An 8384-nucleotide genomic window follows, 5' to 3' on the forward strand; every position below is an offset into this window, starting at 1 on the left:
AAACAGTTTTGCTGTTGCTTGCAAGTGCAAATAAAATAAAAGTGGAAGCAGAGAACAAAAAGTAAGGTGCAATTCAGAAAGCAGTTTATGCACAAACCCTCACCGTGGGCATTTAGCCAGCTTTAAAAGGGATCAGGGCAACATTTCGCCATGGGTCAGAGTTTGGAAAATACTGTGTCATACAGCTTGTTGATGAAGTGCTAGAACCACTGGGATTTTTTCTTCCACAGAATCACAGAACAGCTGAGGTTGGCTGGCACCTGTGGATATCATGTAGTCCAAATCCCTGCTCAAAGCAGTGTCACCTAGAGAAAGCTACCCAGGACCACATCAAGTTTTCAGTTGTTCCACATACAGGCACATTGCAAGGAGATATATAGCACATTTGTATAAAACACTTCTGAAAGTGTGCAAAGTGATGTTTGCCTGCATTTCTGCAGGAATTGGAGCTGTTGCAGGTGTGGTACATGTATATGCTCATTTTAATTGAAGGAGAGCCTGTAAAGTGAGACAAAATAGATGGTCTTGTTTTCAGCAGTTCACAAGGCCCGCTGAAAGACCCTGCGTATGGCATGTTTTGATAACTTGCAATGTATCTATGGTTTCTTTCTAGATAGGAGAAGTTAATATGCCCTCTAAATGTGCCCTAAGGGATAGAAGGAGGCCCTGCAAAAGAGAACTTCCCTGCCAGACTAGTGATCCTAGGTTAGCTGTAGCTATTAAATGCTGAGGACGTGTCACAAGCAAGATACAAGGCAGGATATCTCAGAGGTAGGAAGAGAGGTGATCTTAAAGCCATTACAAGATCCTTGCTTGCTTTGGAATACAGAGACCACAAAAATGATTTAATGCTGCAGTTGGTGCTTAGCAATATTCCTGCACTAAGCAGACAGATGAAGGATTGGGGCCAGAGTGGTGCAGGAGGTGGCCAAAGTCCAGCAGCAGAGCAAGCTAGGAACATGCTCCAACTGGTGTGTGCATTCCCCTTGAATTCCAGCATTCCCTCCCTTCACAAAATTATCCTTAGGATCATCATATGATGCAGTATTATTAACTTTGCTGGGATGCAGTGTCTCCCAGAAAAACATTTCACCTGCACTGGGGAGGCACCATGTCAGCAAACTGACAAAGCTCTGCCTGCTTCCATCTTGTTGTCCTTGACTTGGGTGGGTGTCAGCAGTGTGGAAATGCAGAAAAAAACATACGTCTGTATTTTTGTCTTCAGCTGGGCAGAGAGATGGGAAACAGTTGCCAAACAAAAGCAGACATTACAAATAATCTTGAATTTTACTGCAGTAGTTGAGGACAACCTGTGCCCTGCCAGGTTCACCACAGCAGGAAATGAGCCCACATTATCTCCCTTAATTAGAAAATGGGCCAAGAGCTGATTAAATAAACAGACTGCCACATGCTTTAATAAACTGGAAGGCAACTGATTTATCAACATAACTTCAAGAAGAGAGAGTAATTGGGGAAGCAGGCAGTAGATGAATAGTAATATTAGCCTGCAGGACTTATGCTCTTTGTTTAAAATAGATTTTATCAGCCTTTTGCAACCCAGTGCAGCAGTTACAAAAACAAATGAAGCAAATGAGTCAAATAGGGTTCCCCCTCCCATTTGGGGATTGCATAACTTGTCCTTTGTGCAATCAAACACGGGGGCTATAGTTTAAAGTGCTGCATATCTTTTTCCCATCCCCATCATTATGTTAATTTGACAGATCCCCAAGTCTTTTTGGTTTATGTGGGGACAGAAAAGGAAGCTGGCACAGTCACTGACCCCACAGGTGTCCTGAGGGAAAAAAAAAAAATGCATGTCCAACTGGTTAATTTGGGGGAAAAGAAGTCTGAAACCATTATCTGCTCTTTCCTGCAGCTACTGGCAAGACAAGGCAGTCTGCACCATGAGAACTCTCAGAAGACCTTTAAGGCATGCCTCCATAGGGAGGCTATCATGAAATAAACTAAGGTTTGAATTTTAAGATGTGGCATGTGCTTTGTGCTGGCTCCCTGTGTGACCAGCTTTGTTTTCCACTGGCAGTAGCTCACCTTGGTTCACTTCTGAGCCTCTTCCCATGCGAAAACTGTTGAGCGGAGTGGTGCCTATTATCTCCATCCCACCCTCACCCTACCAAAACCCTGTGCACGTGACTGCTTGTATAGGGTGCTTCAAACACTTCATCTAAACTTGCTTTTTAGTGAGAATCTCAATGCAGCTGCCTCAGCACAGTAACTTACTGTTCAAATGGCAGCCCAGATATGGCAAGTAATGCCCCTCTACTTCCTCCCTGTGATCCCTTTTCTCTAAGAACAGATTTCATAGTATGTAGGACTTAAGAAATACGCCAGAGTACTTTATAAGCACATCATGAGCAAAACAGTCTTCGTTCGGGGAATTTTACTTAATTTATTGCCAGCTAACAAAACTTTCAACTTGAGGAAAACGAGACAATTAAACAAAACACTTGGTGAAGAAACACCTTTCTTCCCCAGGCTCCAATTCAGTAAAAAACTTCTCTTCCCCCCTTCCGGGTCTCAGCTCACCTTGGTTTTGCTACGTTACACTCAGCTAGTCCTAATCCCTTTGATGAGATGAGGGGCAATGCAGGAGACTGGCGATGTGTGTACTGCTTCTTGCTTCTTACTTGTTTTCTTCCACTCCAGCATGGGTTCACCGTGGGACACAGTCCGTCTGCAGTGTACCTGCTCTGGTGTGGGTTGCCCATGACCCACAGTCCCTTCTGGGGTGTGCCTGCTCTGTCACAAGGCACTTCCTTCCAAGAATACATCTCCAACCACACCCCCAACAGTGCCACCAGCCATGTGTCCTCTCCTCTTAGTGGCTGCTGGTTTCTTAAATAGCTGTAAGCAGGGGCACCATGTGTTTCTCTGACTGGTTGAAGTTTTGGCACATGGTAGGTTATTTGCATCAGTTTCAGCGGCAACTGGAAGTAGCTGTGACTGCCACAGGGCAGTTCATGGCCTCCCACCATGACAGGTCGCTTTTGGTAGCCCTCTGCTACCAAAACCCTGCCAGTGATGCCTAGTATGAAGCATCCTCTGCAAAGTAAGTCATATGCAGTCTATTGGTTAAAGCCTCGCTTTCTGTTTCCAGTTTTGTTGTGGGTTTCTTGCCTATCTCTGGGTAACAGATCTCTTCATGAGTTGTCCCATGTGGAATATAAGAATATGCTAAATATTCTTGTGAGTCTGAATTCAACAGTGTTTGCAAAGTACTCTGATGACACAAAATAAAAATTGTAGTAAGAGTAGAACTTGCTCCTAGTTCAATTTCCTACCTTCAGCAGCAAGCTGGGTCCTTGACACATACAAAAGGAATGGGAAGACCAAGCTTCCTGTGTTTGTTAACTTGGTGTTTGCTCATTTGCTTTGCTGTTGCTTTAGTTGCTTTCCACTGGTGCAAATGGGAAGTGTGCAAGCACCATGCCATCATGCTTCCTAGCTCTGTAGGCTTCACATGGAACTAGCAATCTGTTCGCCTGGGCTCTGAACTACAGATCCAGACCCTTGTTCCACTTCTCTCCCAGGGGGTAGATTGTCCATCTTCAGAACTGCTTCATAGAATGCCTCATCTCTATTAAAGTGTTCTCAATATATGCAACTATATACTCCATCCCCACTTGCGAAAGGTGTAGCTTTTTGTAGTTAAGATATAACTTGAGACCTGTTTTTAATATATTTTGCTGGGACAGGTCACTCATCAGCTTTTTTTACTTTTAAGGAATACAAGCTGCTGTGTGCAAGGCAGCATAAACCATCATAAATCTGATTTTCCCTTAAAGAGATGTGAGTATCTTCTCTGATATGCATCATCTTTCCATTACTCCCATCTCAGAAAAGAAAGGCTAGCTAGTAGGAATAAAGTACTGCTACAGGTAGAGCAGGTCCCCCCTAAAGGGATCTATCATTTGAAAGCGTCTTCTAGCAATATGGCATCATCAGGTCACGGAAGAAGTTTTTCTGGCGTAAATAACACCGTTTCAAAGAAAAGAATTCCTCCTTCCATTCCTCAGTGTGAGGGGGTGGGGTGTCTTTTTTAGCAGTAAGTGGTGACCACCTTCAGATGCCTGGGTTGGCTTGGTGATTGCAGAGCCTGTTTACTGCTTCACAGATCCTGTCATGAAACCTGAGGATCAGTGCAGCTACAGCAACATGACCTCTAGAAAGGGCAGGGGGAAGAAAAAACTAAAATCTTCTGAAAAGCAATAAAGTTACTGCCAGAGAGGCATTAAACCACAAGGTGGGTTCCCCTGCCCCCATCAGGAAGGTGCCGTCAGACAGAGAGACAGAGGCAAAGAATCTAGCAGCTATACTTCTCCTTCAGTCAGGTAAGAGCCTTCTGATTCAGAGGCCTTAGAGATTTGTGACTGAATCTCAGTGCAAAGCATACTGTCAGATAACAGTTGATGATGCAGCCAAGTCTGCTCCCAACTTCTCAGCATTGATCTTCTGTGTATTGCAGTATCTTGTTTTGATTTCTAAATCTGTGCATTTTAATTTTCCTGATATTTCACTGTGCCTTGTGTTTGCCAGAGTTAAGTTAAAAAAAAAAAAAACCACCTAAAAGTGTGATGAGATTTCAGTGTTAAATTTGGAGGTCTGAGCACGGTGTACTCACTTGAAGGAACAAGGTTTCCAAGATGCATTTATTTTTTTTAAACTTGTGGGAGGTATGGACCTAGCTTGTTTTCTCACTATTGAGCATTACTCATTAACATAACTTTAAATTATATCTCTAAAGAGAGATATAATATAAATAAATTAATAATTATCTTAACATTAATAAAGAAGAGATATAATAAGAGATTAAAAAAGAGATACTTAATCTTTTTGCTGTGCAGATCTATGCAGGCTCATAGAGGGACTGAGTATTTGTGCAGGGCTTGTATATTCAGTATGTTCTCTGAAACTCATGTTCTAATAAAAACCTAGGTGGCAAACACGAGTATATTTCATCTCTCCATGGTCACCCAGTTACAGAACTGTGGGCAGGTCAAGCATTCATATCGTGCCAATGAGCTGTGGGAAGTGATGCGCAAGGAGGACCGTACCAAATAAGAAGGAATTATTCTCGTGGTTTAAGTATATTTGCCTCTCTCACAGCTATTAGGAATTGTCAAATTCTATTTGCCAGATATACCAGTATATGTCATTTTTGTACATTTTTCTGTTTAACCAATGTAGTGTCCTCTTACAGAGCAAAGAGTACCTTTTGTGCTCTTTCTGAAATATCCAAAAATATAGAATCATAGAATTGTTTAGGTTGGAAAAGATCTTTAAGATCATCCAGTCCAACCATTAACCTACACTACCAAATCCACACTAAACCAATCAAGGGTAGACTAGACTAAACCATGTCCCAGAGTGCCACATCTACCCGGTTTTTGAACACTTCCAGGGATGGTGACTCCACCAGCTCTCTGGGCAGCCTGTTCCAATTCTTGACCACCCTTTCCGTAAAGAAATTTTTCCTAATATCCAACCTAAACCTCCCCTGGCGCAGCTTGAGCCCATTTCCTCTCATCCTGTCACTAACTACTTGGGAGAAGAGACCAACACCCACCTCACTACACCCTCCTTTCAGGTAGTTGTAGAGAGCGATAAGGTCTCCCCTCAGCCTCCTCTTCTTCAGACTAAACAACCCTAGTTCCCTCAGCTGCTCCTCAGAAGGCCTGTGCTCCAGACCCTTCACCAGCTTTGTTACCCTTCTCTGGACACACTCCAGCACCTCAATGTCTTTCTTGTAGTGAGGGAGCCCAAAACTGGACACAGTATTCCAGGTGCAGCCTCACCAGTGTTGAGTACAGGAGGACAATTACTTCCCTGCTCCTGCTGGCCACACTATTCCTGATACAAGCCAAGATGCTGTTGGCCTTCTTGGCCACCTGGGCACACTGCTGGCTCATCTTCAGCCGGCTGTCGACCAACACCCCCATGTCCTTTTCGGCCAGGCAGCTTTCCAGCCACTCTTCCCCAAGCCTGTAGCGTTGCATGGGGTTGTTGTGACCCAAGTGCAGGACCCGGCACTTGGCCTTGTTAAACCTCATACAGTTGGCCACGGCCCATCGGTCCAGCCTGTCCAGGTCCCTCTGCAGGGCCATCCTACCCTCGAGCAGATCGACACTCCCACCCAGTTTGGTGTCGTCTGCAAACTTACTGAGGGCACACTCAATCCCCTCATGCAGATCGTTGATGAAGATATTAAACAAGACTGGCCCCAGAACAGAGCCCTGGGGAACACTGCTCGTGACTGGCCGCCAACTGGACTTAACTCCATTCACCACTACTCTCTGGGCTCAGCTACCCAACCAGTTTTTACCCAGCGAAGAGTATGCCCGCCCAAGCCATGAGCTGCCAGCTTCCTAAGGAGAATGTGTCAAAAGCTTTGCTGAAGTCCAGGTAGATGACATCCACAGCCTTTCCTTCATCCACCAGGCAGGTCACCAGGTCATAGAAGGAGATCAGGTTGGTCAAGCAGGACCTGTCTTTCATGAACCCATGCTGGCTGGGCCTGATCCCCTGGTTGACATGCACTTGCCTGTTGAGCACACTCAGTATGAACTGCTCCATAATCTTTCCCGGAACCAAGGTCAGGCTGACAGGCCTGTAGTTCCCAGGGTCCTCCTTCCGGCCCTTCTTGTAAATGGGCATCACATTGGCAAGCCTCCAGTTGCAAATATGTTGCAAACCAGTCAGATTTCCAGCAGATTCCTACATAACTTTGGAAACTATTGATGGCAGTGAAATTTCCCTCTGAGGACAGGGGTAAAAGACAGCAGAATATGGCCATCTGCTTTGCTCATTCTCCAGAAGTCTTTTTTTTTTTTTCATAAGTCCCATCCTGTGAAAACTTTGACCTTTTTCTCAAAGGCCATTTTTTATAAACATTTTGTTTATGAGAACAGAAAGTATTAATTACACTTGAATGAAGAAAAATAGAGAAGGATATTATTTATGTGTGCTGTTCTGACAACTGTTAAAATGCTGATTTCATTTAGATGCAGAGACAATCAGCCGTGGTAGCAAGTGGATAGCATTGGGGCTGGAAGTGGTGTCAGTCAGTGGAGCTGAGTGTATAAAACTGGTGAAGCTGGTAATTGCCTCCCTGAGGATGGAGATCATCTGTGGGATAAGCAAAGACAGTAAGGTTTTCTTGCCTTATTCTCCATTATTCTCAGTGTAAAAGCTTCCATTGGCGTTACAGCATGATTGGCTTCTGATAACATTTTCATCCAATATTTGGAGCTGCTTAAAAGTAACTGTCTAAATGTTTTCTTTTTCCCCATCTGTATAGAAAACTGTCTTTCTGAATGTAATTCCTAGTGCTTGTCCAGGCAGTCTACTAAGTATAGAAATGAGTGTTTAATACATTAACCTAATCATTAAACTCTGCTTGATTGTATGGGGTTTTTTTTTCCTTTTTTTTTTTTTTCTCTCTGTTTTTTCCCCCTAGGAAGCGGTATTATATATTATTTGCAGAAACCTATTATCATCTGGGTGACAGAAGATTTCAAAGTTAAATGTGTTCAAGGAAATTACACATTGAGGTTTGTGTAATGACTGTAACTCTACCTTCCTGTATTTTATGATTCAGAGCTGCATTGATGCCCTGATGACACTGACATGAATCTGAGGCACTTTCTTTTCAGTCAGTGGAATTATTCCAGATCTTCTCATAAAATTAAGAGAAAAATCTAGCCCCACAGTTGCAAGTCGCAAGTTCATGTGCTGGTTTTCCACCAATACTGGTATTACTATAATATGCTGCTTTGTGTGCTGCTGTAGGGTGCTCTGCACCCCATGGATGTATTAATTAACAGGTTTGAAGGCATGTTTAGCAGAACAGCCAAAAACTACAAGGGGAAAAGGAAGAGTTATTTTTATACTTACAGCCAGGATGTCAGAAGTGCTGCGATATATTTGTCATTGTTTGTGAAAAGACAGTGTTTCCATCTCCAGGCCTTTCAGCCAGTATCATACAGTATCTTCCATAATCTATTTAAAAAAAAAATCACTTAAGGCATAGTTCCACAATCATTTTAAGCCAAGGTGAATGCAGTCTGAAATGGGAAATGGTGATCCTGCCCTTCCTGTCACTGCTCACTGGATAGTCTGCTCTCCTTCCTTGTGTCAGAGCTAGCCTACTCAGATCTAGGGATGGATCAGCTGAGCACTGTCTCAGCCAAAACTGGTGGTTTTCGTAGAATCATAGAATGGTTTGGGTTGGAAGGGACCTTTAGAGGTCATCTAGCCCAACACCCCTGCAATGAGCAGGGACAGCTTTAACTAGATCAGGTTGCTCAGAGCCCCATCCAACCTGACCTTCAATGTTTCCAGGGATGGGGCATCTACTACCTCTCTGG

Source organism: Pelecanus crispus, chromosome Z (genome assembly GCF_030463565.1).
Source record: "Pelecanus crispus isolate bPelCri1 chromosome Z, bPelCri1.pri, whole genome shotgun sequence".
NCBI classification, from domain to species: Eukaryota; Metazoa; Chordata; class Aves; order Pelecaniformes; family Pelecanidae; genus Pelecanus; species Pelecanus crispus.